General features: G+C 36.8%; 1 long non-coding RNA gene across 1 annotated transcript in view; it reads left to right on the top strand.

Moving 5' to 3' along the window:
* The first annotated feature begins 6,801 nt into the window (after positions 1-6,801).
* Positions 6,802-18,431, top strand: part of LOC120491557 (uncharacterized) — a 177,714-nt gene continuing 166,084 nt past the window's right edge. Inside the window, exons 1-3 of the long non-coding RNA XR_016169433.1 lie at positions 6,802-7,090; positions 7,742-7,893; positions 8,022-8,111. This is a non-coding gene — a long non-coding RNA (uncharacterized LOC120491557). The remainder of the gene's footprint in view (positions 7,091-7,741; positions 7,894-8,021; positions 8,112-18,431) is intronic.

Raw genomic sequence — 18,431 nt, 5'->3', positions numbered from 1 at the left:
AGCAAAAATGCACTACCAATTTGTGCCACCAGAGACTATGGGGCCCCTAAAAGGACATGGTGGTGTGAAAATATGAGATGGGAGGGGGGGAAAGTTTATTTAGAAACTTTGCATTCATTCGCAATTTTTGCGTTCCCCCCCAAAAACGTTCTTGGGTTCCACCAAGAAACTTTAGGTGTGTTCAACTTCCAACCATCCAATTACTGAGAGATTGGTTAGAGAGCAGGGGGCTCGTCTGGCGCCGCTTCAAGTCGAACACAGCACTTGCATTTGCTCGCAAAATATATGTAGATTAAGGTTGCTGTTATAAGCATGAGTCTTGAAGGATAGTGTGCTATCGATCGAGGATGACCGACAGACTCTTAACCTGAGGGGAAGGAAAAATTGTAGAATTATCAATAGCCACAGAAAAGCAATCAGATTTTGTCAGAATAGATGTTGTGCCTACAAGGACTTCAGCTATAAGTTTTAGAAAATTAGCTGGAAGCCCATCTTTATTTTTAGCTAAACAGAGAAAGTGGAGGAAAGCAACCTGAGGGCTTGGAAGACAGATAATAATAATTAAAATGATACAATATTTCCAACGCATTCTCATCCTAGGGCGTCATATAGGTGACGCTTTTGAAATTGCATCTACATCCAACGCACATGGCACTCAATATAACACGCTTCGATTATGGTTAGGTTTAGGTCTGGGGTAGTGTTAGGGTTAGACCACAAGGAGACGCCATCTGGTCCATATATATCTGCATCTCATATTGACGCTAAAGGGTGCCATGTGCATCGGATGTAGACGCAATGTCAAAAGCGTCACCTATATGATGCCTTGGGATGAGACCAGGCTGATATTTCCTAAAAATATAACCAAGAGGATGTAAGTTAATAATGAATAGAATAGGGCCCAAGACAGAACCCTGAGGAACACCAGTGGTAACTTTATCGGAAAAACTCTCTGAGTGCGACGAGAGATGTGATCTAAATCAAGACAGGAGGTTCCAGTCATTTTAACAGAAGCTAACCTGTCAATGAGTATAGTATCGAAAATCAAGAAGGATGATTCTTGCCAGAAACAAGTCGTTGGGGATTTTAATAAGAGCGGTCTCTGTGATATGGTGGGGACGAAAGCCAAATTAAATATTGTTTATTGTCCAAGAGATGATCATGGACCTGAGCTAAAACACACTTTTCAACACACTTTTCCAAAATGTCAGTGTCAAAAGTCTTCAGTGTCACAAGATCCTTCAGAAATCATTCTAATATGCTAATTCACTGCTACGAAACACTTCTTATTATCAGTTGAAAACAATTATTCTGCTGAATATTTTTGTAGAAACCATTTGTTTTGGGGGTTCAAAATTTGTCATTTTAAAATCTTTTAGAACATTATAAATGTCTTTACGGTCACATTTCACTATAGTTTAATGCATCCTTTCTTAATAAAATATTAAATTCTTTAAACTCTTAAACTTTATTACCAACATCTGTACTACTTCTTAATCATTCTTGATGCACTTTACACAAAGACGTAAAATGAGAAAGAGAACGAGAGATAGAAGGTACGTGTATTTGATTGCCATGCCAAAGCTGTCCTCTTAATTGTAAGTCCAGAACAATCAGTAATAATTATGATGTAGCCTGAGCAAGTAATTAGCAGTGTATTGTCTTATTTTAAGTCTTGTTTTATTTTTCAAGCATCTTAATGAAGAAATACTGGTGGGTGGGTGAGTTTCAGGTAAACCCCTCGCTATTTTTATTTTTCTGAAAGAGTAACATCCGAGCAATGCAATTTTCCTCTGGTTATTGTTGTGTTTAATGTTTTTTGAATGATTCAAATAATAATGCCTCTTGTTTGCCATGGTAATTGACTTTTGATTGCCTGTAACAGTGAACACAATGCATCCCCATTGCTGTCACCTCTCACAGACATTAACTCACATCTTCATTTAATATTTTTCGTGGTAACACAGTATGCATTTCAGTGTCAAAGGACATTAAGCAGTGCTTATCCGTTGTCTCGTAACCTTCAGTCGTGTGTTTACCAGACAGAGTGCTTATTACAACACATGTTGCCATACATGCAGCAACTCTGCCTTGAACAGGTGAATATAGTATACAGTGAGCAAACTGACTGGTGTGTAATGCTGCCGGCTGACTGTAGGGGGCCCTGTGAGTCACTTCAACAAACAGACAAAACAAAAGTCTTTATCACACAGCTTAATTAAACTTTACTGTGTATCAGTGGTGGCCTTTAACTCTAGAGGACAAATTATCCTTCAGAAGAAACATAACAGTGAAGCAACAGCCTGCCTGCACCTTATTTTTCTGGCCTTTGTTGTCCTTATTTTTGGATTTTCAGCCTTTTTTTCGGTCACATCTGATGGCCTGCGATTATCTGTGATCATTGCACAGGGTGTGGAGGTAAAGGGCGAGTCATTACGCAGCCGCCCGAGCAGAAAACGAGGGCAGCAGGATGGCACCCTGCCATGCCTCCGCTGGTCGCACAGATGCACAGTATGATTAATATTACCACACACACACACACACTGTCCTTCTCCTCTCACTTCTCTTCAGGTAGCCCAAACATGCTAATCACTGACTGTTGATGTTAAGGAGTGGGGCAAGTTGCTGCGTCGGCCATATGGTGGCGAGTAAACACTCTTTAAACGGCTGGCGTGCCGAATGGGGGGTCTTCGTCAGAATCCTGCCAGCTCAGGGAAAAAATGGAAAAAACTGACCAAAACAAAGTCATTCAAAGCGCTGAGCACACAAGAAGAACCCAAGCTCACCTTGAGTCTGTCCTCCATAAAGGCCAGGTGAGAACAAGAAGAGATTTGTAACTCAATTAACCTTCTTTCACCTTTTCAAAGTTCCCAAAATCCTTCCTAAAGTCACCTTTTTTTAATTCTGGCCCGAGTTGGGGATCATAACATATGCTTCCTGTTTGGTGTCAGCGAACAAAGCGGCCCAAAAGAACATTTTAGTCACACTTAACCCTTTCCCTGACAGAGTTTACAAAAAAAAAAAAGATCATATTCACAAAGCTTCCATGCTCCCAATAATATTTTGATGTATTACTGTAATATGTAAACTGTCAATATATGAAGAGTTCAGATGCAAAAGCCTCTAATTTTCTTCTAAAATGATCATTTTTATCAAGCTTGTATATTTAAGTTCAGTAATTTCACTTAAACGGCAATGAAGATTACCTATTAATTGTCATTTAAGTGAAATTACTGAACTTAAATATACAAGCTTGATAAAAATGGTCATTTTAGAAGAAAATTTCAAATGGCATTTGGAGGCTTTTGCATCTGAACTCTTCATATCAAACAAGACAAGTAAGTTTCATGAAAAGAAATAATGATTTTGAAGAAAAACTTTTGAAACACCCACAGAGCAAGACCGAAAATAATTCAGTTCTGTACATTTTAGGACTTCTCCAGCCACAGTTGAGTTGTAAACTGGCAACCCGAACGTTCAGTGAACCAAAACAAAGAGCATGCCTAATCTTCCATGTTATCCCAGTGTCTCTCGCCCCCCTCATACAAGCGGTGTTCTCGCTGAAGCGTGTCTTGGCATGGTCTGTGTGTAGTCCCTCTGCCTCACACACACAATGGCCTGCTCTTATCTGCTCACCGTGGCTACACTGACTGCCTGAATCATCTCAGCGTCCTGCACCGCAGCGATACACACACGCTGGAGACGGACTGACCCACCGACTTGCTTTCTTTTGCTCTGTATTTCACTCTTCTCTGCCCAGTTGTTCTCATCTCTCATTTCTTTTGTGCACTGCCTCATAGAATGACTGTGTTATCGTCATCGTCCACCTGTTGTCTGAGCCGGTGACCTGAGCACTGAGCGTCCATCAGAGCCAAAATAAAGATAAAAAGAGGGAAAGGAAAGAGAAAGTGTAAACTATGAACTGAATCGTTTATGTAGAGTGTTACACAGCTAATATAATAATACGGCTTCACATGGCAAAATGCTTATATTGCTTATAAGCATTTTTTAGAAATGTTGACCCATATTTATAGGATAGCCTCTTGCAGTTTATGGAGATTTGTGGGATGAACATCCAGGGCATGAAGCTCCCGTTCCACCACATCCCAAAGATGCTCTATTGGGTTGAGATCTGGTGACTGTGGGGGCCATTTTAGTACAGTCAACTCATTGTCATGTTCAAGAAACCAATTTGAAATGGTTCATGCTTTGTGACATGCCTCATCTTACATCAGCTTGTCTGTGACAAGATGGCCGCCGGTGATGACGATGGAAACTCCGCTGTAACACATCTAGCCTTTATATACATATCTATGCCAATGACTACAAAAATGGCACATAGAACAGGAAACAGGAACAGAATCAGGGCTAAATGCAAGCTAAAAGTCTAAATAAATAAACACAACACAAAACCATGAAATACAAAACACTTCTATTTCGTTAAAAAAAAGTTACTTTTTCCGAAATACATATGGATCCCAGCAACACAACAATGGAGTGGCACATTAAAAGTAATGTATAGAGGTCACAGGTGTATGTTTGTAGAGTATTTTACAACGGCTTTAAACTCGGCTTAACCAATCAGAATCAAGGACCAAAACATCTTGGTTACGTACGTAACCCTCTTTGTCTGAGGGAACGGATACATGCACATAGGACATGACCGATCGAAAGGGAACTACTGTATCAGTTTCACAATATAATATAATATAATATAATGTAATATAATATAGTAAAATATAATATATAAGTTAATTTAGAGTGTTATAACTTATATATGAAGAGTTCAGATGCAAAAGCCTCTAAATGCCATTTGAAATTTTCTTCTTTAATGATGATTTTTATCAAACTTGTATATTTATGTTCAGTAATTTCACTTAAATAACAATTAATAGGTAAATATCATTGCCATTTAAGTGAAATTACTGAACTTAAATATACAAGTTTGATAAAAATCATCATTAAAGAAGAAAATTTCAAATGGCATTTAGAGGCTTTTGCATCTGAACTCTTCATATATATATAAGTTAATTTAGAGTGTTTTAGTCATGACGATCGACTTTTTTGCAGCAGAAGTTGACTGTCCTGATAAACCCTAAGAGAGCTGATGTGGAGAATCATAAGCCCCTGTGAGGTGACTGGATCTCCTCATTAAAGATCGTTCTTGTTTGTCATAAACTGGTCTAATCCTTCTTTAGGCTTAAATCCTGTCACAGTGCTCAAGCGCTTTAGCTCTGCTCCTGTCTTATGAAGTAGAAGCTTCCTCTTCCACAACACTCAATACTTTGCCATTAGTGGGAGACTCCTGTGGGACGGGACCTTTGGCTCCCATTAGAGAAGTCAATAGAGCTAATACAGCGCATGGAGTGCACCTATATGCAAAGCCTGTGTGGGAGCACATGTGTAACTGTCTAGATCTTTGACTATCCATTGCACATGTGCTCTTTTGGATGGGAGTTAAAGTCCAGTTAAGACCAGTAGAATCATCATTGTATTCCTTTTAGTTTTGATTTGTTGTCTCTCATCTTTCTCTAAGCGGCTCTGACATTTGGCTCTCATGGGGTATTACTTTCTCATTGCGCCCATTAACAGTGGCAACAGTCAGGGATCCGATACAACCCACCGGCTCTCTGGAAAGCAGATTATTGAACATTGACTGGCTGTCAATATTCACCCTGCACACTCTGTCTGTAATACCGTGCACAGTGCAAATTATCAAACAAATCGTAACTTTTTTTTTCTCTTTTTGTTATATGAAGGCTATTGGAACCGTCTTAGAAACTATTTAACATGTTAATCATTTACACTCACCTAAAGGATTATTAGGAACACCAGAACTGCCTTAATTCTATGTGCCATCAATTCCACAAAGTGCTGAAAGCATTCTTTAGAAATGTTGCCCCAAATTGAAAGGATGTCATCTTGCAGTTGATGGAGATTTGTGGGATGAACATCCAGGGCATGAAGCTCCCGTTCCACCACATCCCAAAGATGCTCTATTGGGTTAAGATCTGGTGACTGTGGGGGCCATTTTAGTACAGTCAACTCATTGTCATGTCATGTCTGTTTACGCCAAATTCTGACTCTACCATCTGAATGTCTCAACAGAAATCGAGACTCATCAGGCCAGGCAACATTTTTCCAGTCTTCAACTGTCCAATTTTGGTGAGCTCTTGCAAATTGTAGCCTCTTTTTTCGATTTGTAGTGGAAATGAGTGGTACCCGGTGGGGTCTTCTGCTGTATCCGCCTCAATGTTGTGTGTGTTGTGGCTTCACAAATGCTTTGCTGCATACCTCGGTTGTAACGAGTGGTTATTTCAGTCAAAATTGCTTTTCTATCAGCTTGAATCAGTCGGCCCATTCTCCTCTGACCTCTCGCATCAACAAGGCATTTTCGCCCACAGGACTGCCGGATACTGGATAGCCAATCTGATAGCCAATCAGGACATAACTGATCAGATTTGTGTTTCCTGCTTAATTTTTAGATTAGGTCTGTGGCACAACACCAGATTAAGAGTAAAGATTATACAAATTAAACAATGTCCCAAATGCTTTCTGAAACGGTCTTTTGGACCTTGAACCGTTTGGTTATACCAGTAATGTTAGGCTAAAGCGCAATATATGGAGAAAAATCCTGAAATGTTTTCATCAAAAACCTTAATTTTTTTTTCGACTGAAGAAAGAAAGACATTAACATCTTGGATGACATGGGGGTGAGTAAATTAGCAGCAAAAGTTTTTTTTTTATTAATTTTTTTTTTTTTTAAGTGAACTACTCCTTTAAGCTTCTCCAAGGGGTTGCACGTCATAAGGCCTATTTCCAGAGTTTTTGTTTATGTTCGATGATCAATGTTTATGTGACTAAAAGCCTAAATTCAATCTGTTTTTATATAAACTGATCGAGTATCTTCAGAAAATGTGTACTAAACCACTCAATTCATATGGATTGGTTTTACAATCTCTTTATAAACTTTTTGAGGCTTCAAAGCGTCAGTTACGTAGCTGTCAATGGGGGGACAGAACGCTCTCAGATTTCATTAAAATATCTTCATTTATGATCCGAAGAAGAACGAAAGTCGAACGACATGAGGGTGAGTAAATATTGACAATTTTGGGGGTGAACTAACCCTATAATACAGTTTGTTTTTTAAGTTAGTGGCGGAATAGGATTAACTATCGTTTGTTTACCAGAAACATAGGCTATCAATTTTACTTTTAAACGTTTCATTTCTAATCAAACTGTCACTGTCCAAATAATACAAATGTGTTAAAATATTATTTCAGTATTTGATATTATTCAATTGTTACTTGTTACTTACACAGTGCATAATTGCAAATGTTGTGGATATTACACTGTGCAGGTTAGAAATGACAATGCAATGCAAACATATCCTTTCTTGGCCTTTAATAATGGAATTAATTAAACAAGCGAGTGAGCAGAGTTTACCTGAAGTTTATGTCAGAATGAAATATTCTGTAAAATATCCAAATATTCGGCCTTGCTCAACATCACTTTCAATATCTCACCACTAGGGGGAGACAAATATCACTGGGGAAAATGTTCTGTTCCAATAAATAAATAAATAAATAAATAATAAAAGCTAATATAAGACTGCCCAATGAACATTAGTGATATTTATTATATGAGTGATTTAATTATTAGACACTTTTCTTTTACTTGTTCCTGTTTTTCCATCATTCAAATGCTTGAGTGCAGTTTTTTTCTGCTCTTTATTTGCCAGACAGACTACATGCATTACTGTGAGAGCATGGACAAAAACACATGACAGATCCCGAGCAGTAGAGGGCAGCATCTCTCCTTGAAAGAACATGAACGGGCCTTCCAAATCCAGAAAATGACGTTCATCGCGATTTATTTCTCCATTGGCATTGAGTAAGTGTTGCAGGAGTTGAATCTATCAGTAGTGTGTCACTGCTTCAATGGGAATGTTAAAATGTGGGTTTGAAATAAACATTTTTGAGTTGAGAAGCTCATTTCATGTCATTTCATGTCATTTGCAGCCTCTGGAGGATCTTTATCCATACATGCACAACAAAGCCTGTAGATGTTCCATACTCGACTTTGACTTTGGTGAGAAGAACCATATGCAGGTGTGTGTAGCGTGCATGATGTGACACCTGCAAAAGCATATTGAATGCACATATAAATGCTCAGACACATCTTTGGTTGCAGTAAATGCTGAGGACACCTCCCCGGAGACCATGCACACAATTTTGACACATTGCAGACCGCTTTTAGAACCACAGCGAGCGCAGAAGTAGACAAATACGCCCCTTTCGCAAGCACACGCTGGGGAGCGTCGAAAAGCCAAAATCAGCCATATAAACATATAAATAATTAAGGTAAATGGGGGTGGGATTTGGCCTGGGCTGGTCCGGTGAGTTGATTTTAAATGCCACTGATGGACAGGATCATTTCTAATGAAGATCCATTGGTGTGAGTCGCTGTAAAAGTCTCTCCCTCCTAAACTGGGCCCTTTTCCCGTTTGAGTTTTACTTCAGGGACTCCATATGTGGGTTTTAGGCTTAAAGACACCACAGGGTTTCTTCTTTTCATCTCTCTTAAACCGGCGGTGTCTTCACAACAGCTCTCAGGGTATTCTGTAACTGCTTTACGTCGTATTTGATGGTTTTTTCTTGCAAGTCCTGTCGCTGCTGGAGTGGATCACAGTCGCGGGCATCCAGCGAGGATGCTTCGGTTCTGCTGACACACAGGGCTATTTTAGGGTCGAAAGCTTTTTTACTCTGTATGGCGGTCGGACCTTGGAAGGGCTTGGGTTTCCGTGAAGGTCACTCTGTCCCTGCGAGTATCAGGCCTGTTACAAACCTTGCTGAATGGCTGAATTTTGTACATGAAAGCAGTACCATATGCCTATTTAAAGGGATAGTTCTTCCTAAAATGAAAATGTAATCATCATTTACCCACCCTGGTGTTGTTCTATTGCCATATGCCCTTCTTTCTTTTATGGACCACAAGTACATTTCTTTTTTTAAATGTCCCGCTTGTACATATAATGCCAATAAATAGCGACCAGCATCAAGTTTTTAAAAAAAAAAAATGCAAAAGTATCAGAAAATGATCATAAGCGACACATATGTGAAAAACAAGCTGAAATTAAATGTATTATTTAATGAAACTCTTAACCTTGGCTGTTGGTCTTCGGTGCACGGCTACACCACGACATGTGTGCACATGAGACTCTATTAGCATTGCAGTTCACTCCAAATCATCAAGAAAAAGCACACAAGTTGTGAGAAATCAAGATTAAAAAAAAACACACAACATGAAATCCCTAAAAAGTATTTGAGTACTTTCTCCACTGAGTTGAATATCGCTTTACCGGAACTCTGTTTGTCTGATGACAGGTGACAGATGTGAACACAATAACTTCTTGTCACGACAAACACAACAGATTGTATTTCATGTTGGGTCTAGTCTTGATTTCTTATGTGCTTTTTCTGGGAAAGACGATGTGAACTTATAGAGTCTCACGAATGGGCAATCGATAGCCAAGGTCAAGATTTTCGTTAAATAGTACATTACTTTTTTCCACCAAAGCCTTATGTATACCCTAAGAAGACTTGGGATATAAGGCACGCAATCATTCGGTGATACTTTTGCGTCTTTTTAAAAAAGCTTGATGCTGGTCGCTATTCATTGCCATTATATGGACAGGCCGGAGCGGGAATTTCTTCTTTTTTTAATTCTCCTTTTGTGGTCCATAAAAAAAGAAGGATATCTGGCTTTAGAACAACACTAGGAAGTAAATTATGATTTTTTTGGAGTCAACTATCCCTTTAAATTCAATTTCCCCCAAAAATCAACATGTTAAAAATGTTAAGTTCTTTTTTTTACTGTTGTTGAGAGACGTTTCTCACCAAGAATCAAATATACAGTAATATTGTGAAATAGTATTGTTCTAGTTTGTATACTGTATTTGAAAATGTAATTTATTCCTGTGATCAAAGCTGAAGTTTCAGCCTTAAGTGTCACATGATCCTTCAGAAATCATTCTAAAACACGTTTTGTTATGTCATAATTATGAGTTGAAATAAAGTTGAAATTAAGTCATTATGAGATTAAAAAAGCCAAAATTATTAGAAAAAGGTCATAATTATTATCAAGACTTTAAATTGAAATGAAAATGAAATTATGAGTGTTGCTGGTGGAGGCACTGCACTGTAAAAATGAATATGACTGAATATGTTAAATCTAATCAATAAAATTGAGGCAGCAGATTACAATCAATATTAATAATTAAATTTAACAAATTAGAATTGAGAAATAACTAACCATATGAATTACTTAAATGTTAACCATTTAAAATGAGTAGAAACAAAAACAAATCGGAAAAACAGACTCACGTCAAAGATGAATTACACACACTGATCTCCATAATGGTGACATAAAATATGTTTTTCTCCTTCAGTGATTCTGCATTTTATCATCAGGTGTCTTCAGTGTTGGCAATACAAAAAAAGAGTTCTTAATTCATCTTTGATGTTAGTCTGTTTTTCTGATATTTTTGTTTTAAAAAAAATGTGTAAATTCTACTCATTTTAAATGGTTATCTTTTAAGTATTTCATTTGGTTAGTTATTACTCAATTTTAATTGGTTAAATTTAATTAATGATATTGTTTGTAATCTGTTGCCTCAATTTTATTGATTAGATTTAACATATTCAGTCATATTCTTTTTTACAGTGTGAAATAGCCTGTGTGTACAACCGGATCTATAAGAGAAGCAGCATTAAATGTTGTTCAGAGTGGCATATAGCGTGCCAAGCTGTGTGCTTCCTGTGGCTGGTGAAGCTGGTGCGCTGTGATCGCCGGTGGCCCTTCACCTCGTTCAGGAGAAATACGGCCCGGCGAGACCCCCGTCATCTCCCCCTCACACACTGACAGGCCTGGGTTAATCAGTCTCAGTGGGAATACGGCTGTTCTCTCTCTGCGCTGTGAACACAACTTGTGTTCTGTAATACGCGAATCACAGCTTCCCAAACACAGATACTCGCCTCAAGACACATTCTCTCTCTGTAACACTCAGTTTTCTGTGACTTTGCATGCCCATGTGGATAACTGAGTGTCCCTGTTCTTTCTGATGCACATCTAGTGAACCTTAAACCTTAGAATGCGCAATACAATGCACATTTATATGGCTTTTGTAACACTCATCGCCTGGTTTTAGAGAGGTCTTAGACCAGCTTGAAAAAATATGAAGCACCACAATTGTTTTTTACATTGATAATAATCAGAAATGTTTCTTGAGCAGCAAATCATCATATTAGAATGATTTCTGAAGGATCATGTGACACTGAAGACTGGAGTAATGATGCTGAAAAATCAGGAATAAATGATTTTTTTTAAATATATTCAAATAGAAACAGCTTTTTTTTGTTTGTCATAATATTACTGTTTTTACTATATCTTTTATCAAATGAGATACTTTTTTTAAATGACAAACCATAAACCATATAAATGAATACATTCACAATTTCAGTCCAAAATTGTTCCGCATACAGTATTTATATATTTAATTTGCTTATTGACTGTGGTGGTTAATGCAAATAGACAACTATTTTCCTTTAAATACATTTTTTTTAATCCCCAAACCAGTCTAAAATGTTTTTTGCTGGTCTTATCTGGTCTAAAATTAGTCTTATATTGGTTTAGATTGACTTATATCTTAAAACAAACCACCCTAACCAGCTTGTTCTGACTAGTACTCTTTACTAGGGCTGTCAAACGATTAATCGCGATTAATCGCATCCAAAATAAAAGTTTGTGTTTACATAATATATGTGGGTGCACTGTGTATAATTATTTTGTAATGTATATATATAAATATACACACATGCATGTATATTTAGGAAAAAAATGATTTATATATAAAATATTTATATATAATATAAATTATATATAAATCTATATACATGAAAAATATTTCATACAAGCATGTGTGTGTATTCATATATATATATATATATATAAAATAATTATACACAGTGCACCCACATATATTATGTAAACACAAACTTTTATTTTGGATGCGATTAATCGCGATTAATCGTGTGACAGCCCTACTCTTTACTACCTTTAAAAGTAGAATAAATACAATAACAATGGAAAACTATCGTTCTTATGTTAATTTGTAGAGAAAACTGTCTCCTACACAAGCCAAAACACATGTGAACGCACACACACAAACACGTATACACACACAAACACCAATTACACCAACTCACATGGTCAAAAAGTGTGACAGCATGCTCAGACATTTATGTGACTGCAAGGAGCTCAAACTGTCACAGTGGTCGAGAGAGACACAGGTATGGCACACTTTACCCCAGAACCACTGACCCTCTGGACAATCTGAGCGCCCCGGTGCCGGGACTGAGGGGATGTCCTCCCTCTCTTTCCTCATTTCCTCTCTGTCTTTATGGTATTTGATTGGCAGTCTGTATACTAGCGGAGAGAGTGTGGCTCTGAGCGCTCACGCTTGTCTCTTGGCTGTATTAATCATCCTATTGACAGACACACAGACTGACAGGCTCCAATAAGAGTGGATGCCTTCTTTATGAGTGTCCCACAGCCCACCAGCTCTCAGAAACACACACACACACACACACACACAGAGAGAGAGAGAGGTGTCCGCCAGGTCTGTAATCACAGCTAATTCACAGAAGGCTACACACTGGTCCAGTCCCTGGTGTCAATCTCTCTCCTGTACATGAACACACACAGCAGTGCTGAGAAGTAACTAGTCTTGTGTACACTTTTGACTTGCACCTTGAACTCTGGTCTACCTACTTAACAGACCGTCTGACTGACGTAAAGTGACCAAATGTTTTAACGTGCCATTTAGGGACGGGTTTGTATAAATTTGACAATGCAAATACCACAATAACAGATGAGCGTGCCAAAATAATAATATTTCAAACATGCATTTTCACAGACAATGCTGAAGAAATCACAGGAAAAGTGTGTAGACTTCTTTATCTAAAACAAATCTGAATCAAATATTTAGAATCTCAAATAGCTCTGATTCCGTATTAGTGATTTGATTCGTCTGGATGGTTGATTTTAATGAACTGATTCAAACAAACAATCACTCATGAACTCCATGTAGCCATAATATGTTTCATTTGTTTTCAGTTCATTTAAATTAATTAGGGTGTTGTTTATTTTTATTAGTTAAGATTTTGGTGTACATTTACGCATTTTAATACAGGCTCCTGCACTCAAAAAAAGTTCATCAAATTAAATTAAATAATCCATATTTTAATTGAATAATTGAACATCTATTATTCAATTAAAATATATAAGGAATTATTCAATTTGATGAAATTTTCATTTCAATCCATTCATTGAAATGTGTAAATCTTAAAAAAGGCTTAAATATTTGTTGAATGCATGTTTGAAGAAGTGTTATTTTAGAATCAGTGATATAGTTTTTGTTAATATTTTGAATTAGATTTTTTTATTTTCTGTTTTCCCTTTAATTTTAAAAGTTTTAGTAATTTTGGTGTGTAATTTTTGATTCACTTTTTAATGTCTGCAGTTTTTATTTATTTTATGTATTAGTTTGATGTGGTCACAAGGGCTGCACTTTACAGTATATCAAAATAGAATTGATTTCGCAATATGGCTGTGATGTAATTAACCTTTGAAATTAATGTAAATAATGTTAAGGAATTAAGATGTAAGTATTGCTATTGTAATTTCACAGTGTATAATAATGTTTTAATATTTCATTAAATAGTATTTTTTTATTTTACAGTACATAATAAAAAAATAATTTAATAATAATCACAATAAAATCAAAGAATTTATATTGAATAGGTCAAAAACAAAAATGTGGGTAATGAAAAATAATTTCCCAAAAACAGTCCGCCCTAAGAGAATGTCTCACAAAAAAAAGTATTATTTTATAAAATTATTTAATTTTCTATGCAGATGCGCTCCCCATCCCCAACTATTCTAGAATGATTAATTCTTTTTAAATATAGCTATTTAATCGTCTTGTGTACATTCCTTTATTAATTTTGTTCATTTCGCAGTATATAGCACACAAAACCAAGAAATTGCGTGCCAGTTGTTGTTGTTTTTTTCCAATATCATAAGTGGTTACTGAATGTATAATTGTATAATTTTTGTCTATGTATACGTACTGCACTTTTCTAACTGAATCATATCATTCTTATAGTTAGATCATTTAAAGCTCTAGCCTGCTTCAATGTATTTAGCCTTTGTTTCAAAGCTATTGCTTCCCTAACACTGACATACACATATAAACACACACTTATCGGCCTCTCATAAATCTTTCATGGCGCGGTGCAGTCAAGGACTTCTGAAAGCACAGAACATTTCTGATTGGAGGTCCTGTGTGTTTTGTCTTTCTTTACGATATATATATATATATCTGCACAACACATGAACGCACTCCCCGGACCATCTCCGAGAAAAAAATGTCCTCAGAGGAGTGTGACAAAGGTCACAGGTCACGGGCGGACAATTGTTAGATGTGTTCAGTGAAATTTAGCAGCCATGCTAGCTGCATGAGCTTCAATACTGCTGGTGTTTTAGATCCCAGAGGACGGCAACATATCAAATACACTGATACAGCTCAGAGGCTGCTAAACAGCATGACGGACGGGGGAATTGAAGCTTTCCTTCTGTCCAAGTGAGAGGATGGCAGTCAGTGTAATTTTATTAAAGACAAGGACAGGGTTTGTCACACTTGAAGAAGTGTGAGTCTTCACCAGACAGCATATACTCTAAAAAAAAAAAAAAATACCGGGTTGTTTCAACCAAACCTTGGGTAACCCAAATGTTGGGTTAAAAATGCAATACAAAAATGTACAGTGGAAAGTGAAAGTTTAACCCAAGTTTAACCCAACATTTGGGTTTGTCCATATTTTACCCCAAAACAGCATTGTTTAGAGTGTACGTGTTGTGTTGTGTTGTGTACAGTATGATGTTCTTGCTCTAATGATGGCAGATGATGTATCTTTGATCACAGCTACGGCCTTGAGCTTCGGTCTTAGATTTTGATGGACAACTGGCTCATCTGTCTCTGGTTTCACTTGACAGTTTGTTGTCCAGTTATACAACTCTCTGAGATGAGTTTCCGTGCCGTATTTACCACTTTGGGCAAAGTTCTCTCCGTACTGGTTGGATATACTGTAGTGTAGAACAATAGGTTCATTGAGAATGAGGGAGTCTACATACTAAGGAGGACCAAATTTTTTGGGCATGATCCTGTAATGTCTAGATAGGGATTTTATGCAATAGGATGTGTTTAAATTAATATATATATATATATATATATATATAAATATATATATATTTATATTTATTTATTTATTTATTTATTTATTTATTTATTTATATATTTATTTATTTATTTTTTATGAGTGTGTTTGTGAAAGTGAGTGTTGTTTTAGAGGTTGCACAAGCAAATTTCGTTGTATGGTACAACTGTACAATGACAATTATCTATCTATATCTATCTAATGTATAATTTATCTTTAAAAGGGAACTATTATGCCATTTTTGTCAAATGTCCTGTTTTTGGGGTCTATTAGAACAGGTTTTCATGTTTGAATGCTCAAAGAACACCTTATTTTTCAGATATTTAACATTGTTGCAGCCCCTCTTTTCCCACTCTGTCAGTAACGCTCTGGTGTGTGTTTCCCGTACAAAGACGTAACTCGCTGCTTCACTACCACGGTACGATGCATGGTTAAAGAACTCACAACAGTTTCCCGAAACCATTTTGTCGCAAATTGTCAGTTCAACCTTGTTGGTTAATGATTTCGAAATATTGAAAGCTTGAAAAAGCTTGAAAAATTAGGTAAAACTGTTACTACTGTAAAATAAGCAATGATAATCAATGTAATATTTCATTGAAACAATATTCCTCATGAGCTTTTCATTTTTCTCTAACCTTAAGCATTCAACAAGCTGTTTTGCCACAGTCTCTTTAAGTTTTCTATCTCTCTGTTATGGTTAACTAACTTCTAATGTGTGTGAAAAGAGAGATTTTGCTTTTACGGTAATGTGCCTGATCATTTCAGTCTGATCTGAACAGTTTAAGCCCCACAGATTATTTAGTAAATCTGTCACAGTGTACTTCTGGCTTTCAAAAGAAGTTATTGAAGGATGGGACAGCAACAAAATAGTGGATATATGGTGTGTTTAAATCATCCTACACTCTCAGAAAAAAAGGTACAAAAGCTGTCTCTGGGGCTGTACCTTTTTAAAAGGTAAACTTTTGTCCATTTCAGGTGCTAATATGTACATTTTAGGTGCTAATACTGTATATACATTTCAGGTGCTAATACAGTATGTACATTTTAGCTGCCAATATTTACATGCTAGGTGCTAATATGTACATTTCAGGTGCTAATATGTACATTTTAGGTGCTAATATGTATATTTTAGGTGCCAATATGTACATGTTAGGCACTAATATGTAAATTTTAGGTGCCAATATGTACCATTAAGGTATCAATATGCAGCCTTTAGGTACAAAAGTGTACCTTTTGAAAGAGTACAGCCCCAGTGACAGCTTTTGTACCTTTTTTTCTAAGAGTGTAGGAAGTTCATAAGTCTTAATTACAACGTTAGGTGCGTTCAAATTAAGTTCCTCTGCCACAAAAAAACACAGCAACGTTTAATTTAGGTTTTCACCCTATACTCTACACAAAATGAATGAAGCATCAGGTGTGCACTTTCTTAATCTTAATTGTACAATACTATAATATTTTGTACATGCAACTTAGTTTTGTTGTAAATTTAAAAAAAAAAATTCAACAAATTTACAGTTGAGATGCATTTGCATGTTTCCTAACTAACAACTCCGTTTCAAACTCATCATGTCTGTTTACTCCATTCACATGCGTTCAACTCGTAAATTTGATCGTTCTAATGTGACTAGAGCGCACCGTTTAATTGATGATGTCACTGATGACATCACAGAACACTCCAACGGGTGCCAGCCTGTCCCCAGGTGAAAAGAGCAAAGCCATTGCTGTTGTCTAATCAAATGAACTTGCACCATTTCAGATCAATACATTTTACTTTAATAAAACAATAATCATTTATCAACTCAAATGGCCTTGTCTGTTGTTGGGAGAAGCTGGGGGAATATGCAGGTTGTTATGAATGATCTGAAAGTACCAGCGTTTCTGAAGAACCACTTTACGGTATCATTTGTTCAGGTATTTTTGGGTGGCGTCACGCGTCTATCTGTTATATATTACACAGCCTTTAATCTTTCCATTAGGGGCAACATTTGTGCCCTGAAACTGATTAATTGCAGAGATAAATTTGTACCGGCGAGAAGCCCCCAGACTATGAGAGTACAGTTAAGTCATAATTCAATAATTGATAACGTCTCTGATTGTGATTGCTCTGCTATGAAAAAGAGTCTCTTTAAAAGTTTATGGAAGAATTATTAGCTAATGGTCGTTCAAAGTTGTTCAGAGTACACGAGTCCATTTCCTGTGTCTTATTCTGGCACGTACCCATCTAAAATCATTTATACTTACAATACCTTGTGTGTATATCTTAGCTGAGTTTCATTTCTTGCCTTATGCTTACATTTAGATGTAGATGATAACATTTCAGGATTTTACGGTAAATATTGGGTTACATCCAGCATGTACTAATTAATGCTAATTGATTCAGGTCATAGTGGCAACTGGCAACTGATAGTGAGCATGTTGACGTCAACCCGGTCTCATCCCAAGACGTCATATAACTGACGTTTTGGGACGTCTTTTGACCATACGTCAATATTAGCCTTTTTAGGGCCCCCTTAAACGTCGGTAGATGAGGTTATGGGATCCTAACTCTACCCCATACCTAAACCTAACCCGTCACCTAACTGACGTTAAAGGTAAAGCGTCAGTTGTATGACGGCCCGGGATCGCCATCTACCGACGTTTAAGGGGGCCCTAAAAAGGCGGATATTGACGTATGGTCAAAATACGTCCCAAAACGTCAGCTATATGACTTTTTTGGGATGAGACTGTGTTATTGACGTAGAACACAGAAACATAGGACTTTTGTTTTTCGTTTTATATTAAAAGAGCCTTGTCACTTTTCGTTTAACTTGTGTTCATTCTGCTTCTGCTTACCGTAATTTAACCATTTCTTTAGCTAAAAAAACATGAGACTTAGGGCCTGTCTCAATATTGTGGTCTTTGCACTTGTCTACTTACATGACACATTTCTTGTATTTGGCCTAAGTGTGCAAGTACTAGGCAAGTGTTCAATAGGCAAGACTGCAAGTGTGCATAAAATATTTATTTATCCGATGAGGCATACTACATAGTGAAAATGCATGTTTTTACAGACCTTTGTTTACATATATTCATCTTTGCGCTATAAAATAAACTTTA

Source organism: Pimephales promelas, chromosome 8 (assembly GCF_988280905.1).
Source record: "Pimephales promelas chromosome 8, fPimPro1.hap1.1, whole genome shotgun sequence".
NCBI classification, from domain to species: domain Eukaryota; kingdom Metazoa; phylum Chordata; class Actinopteri; order Cypriniformes; family Leuciscidae; genus Pimephales; species Pimephales promelas.
Note: the sequence above shows the minus strand (reverse complement) of the source record. Positions and strands in the feature narration are given on the sequence as shown.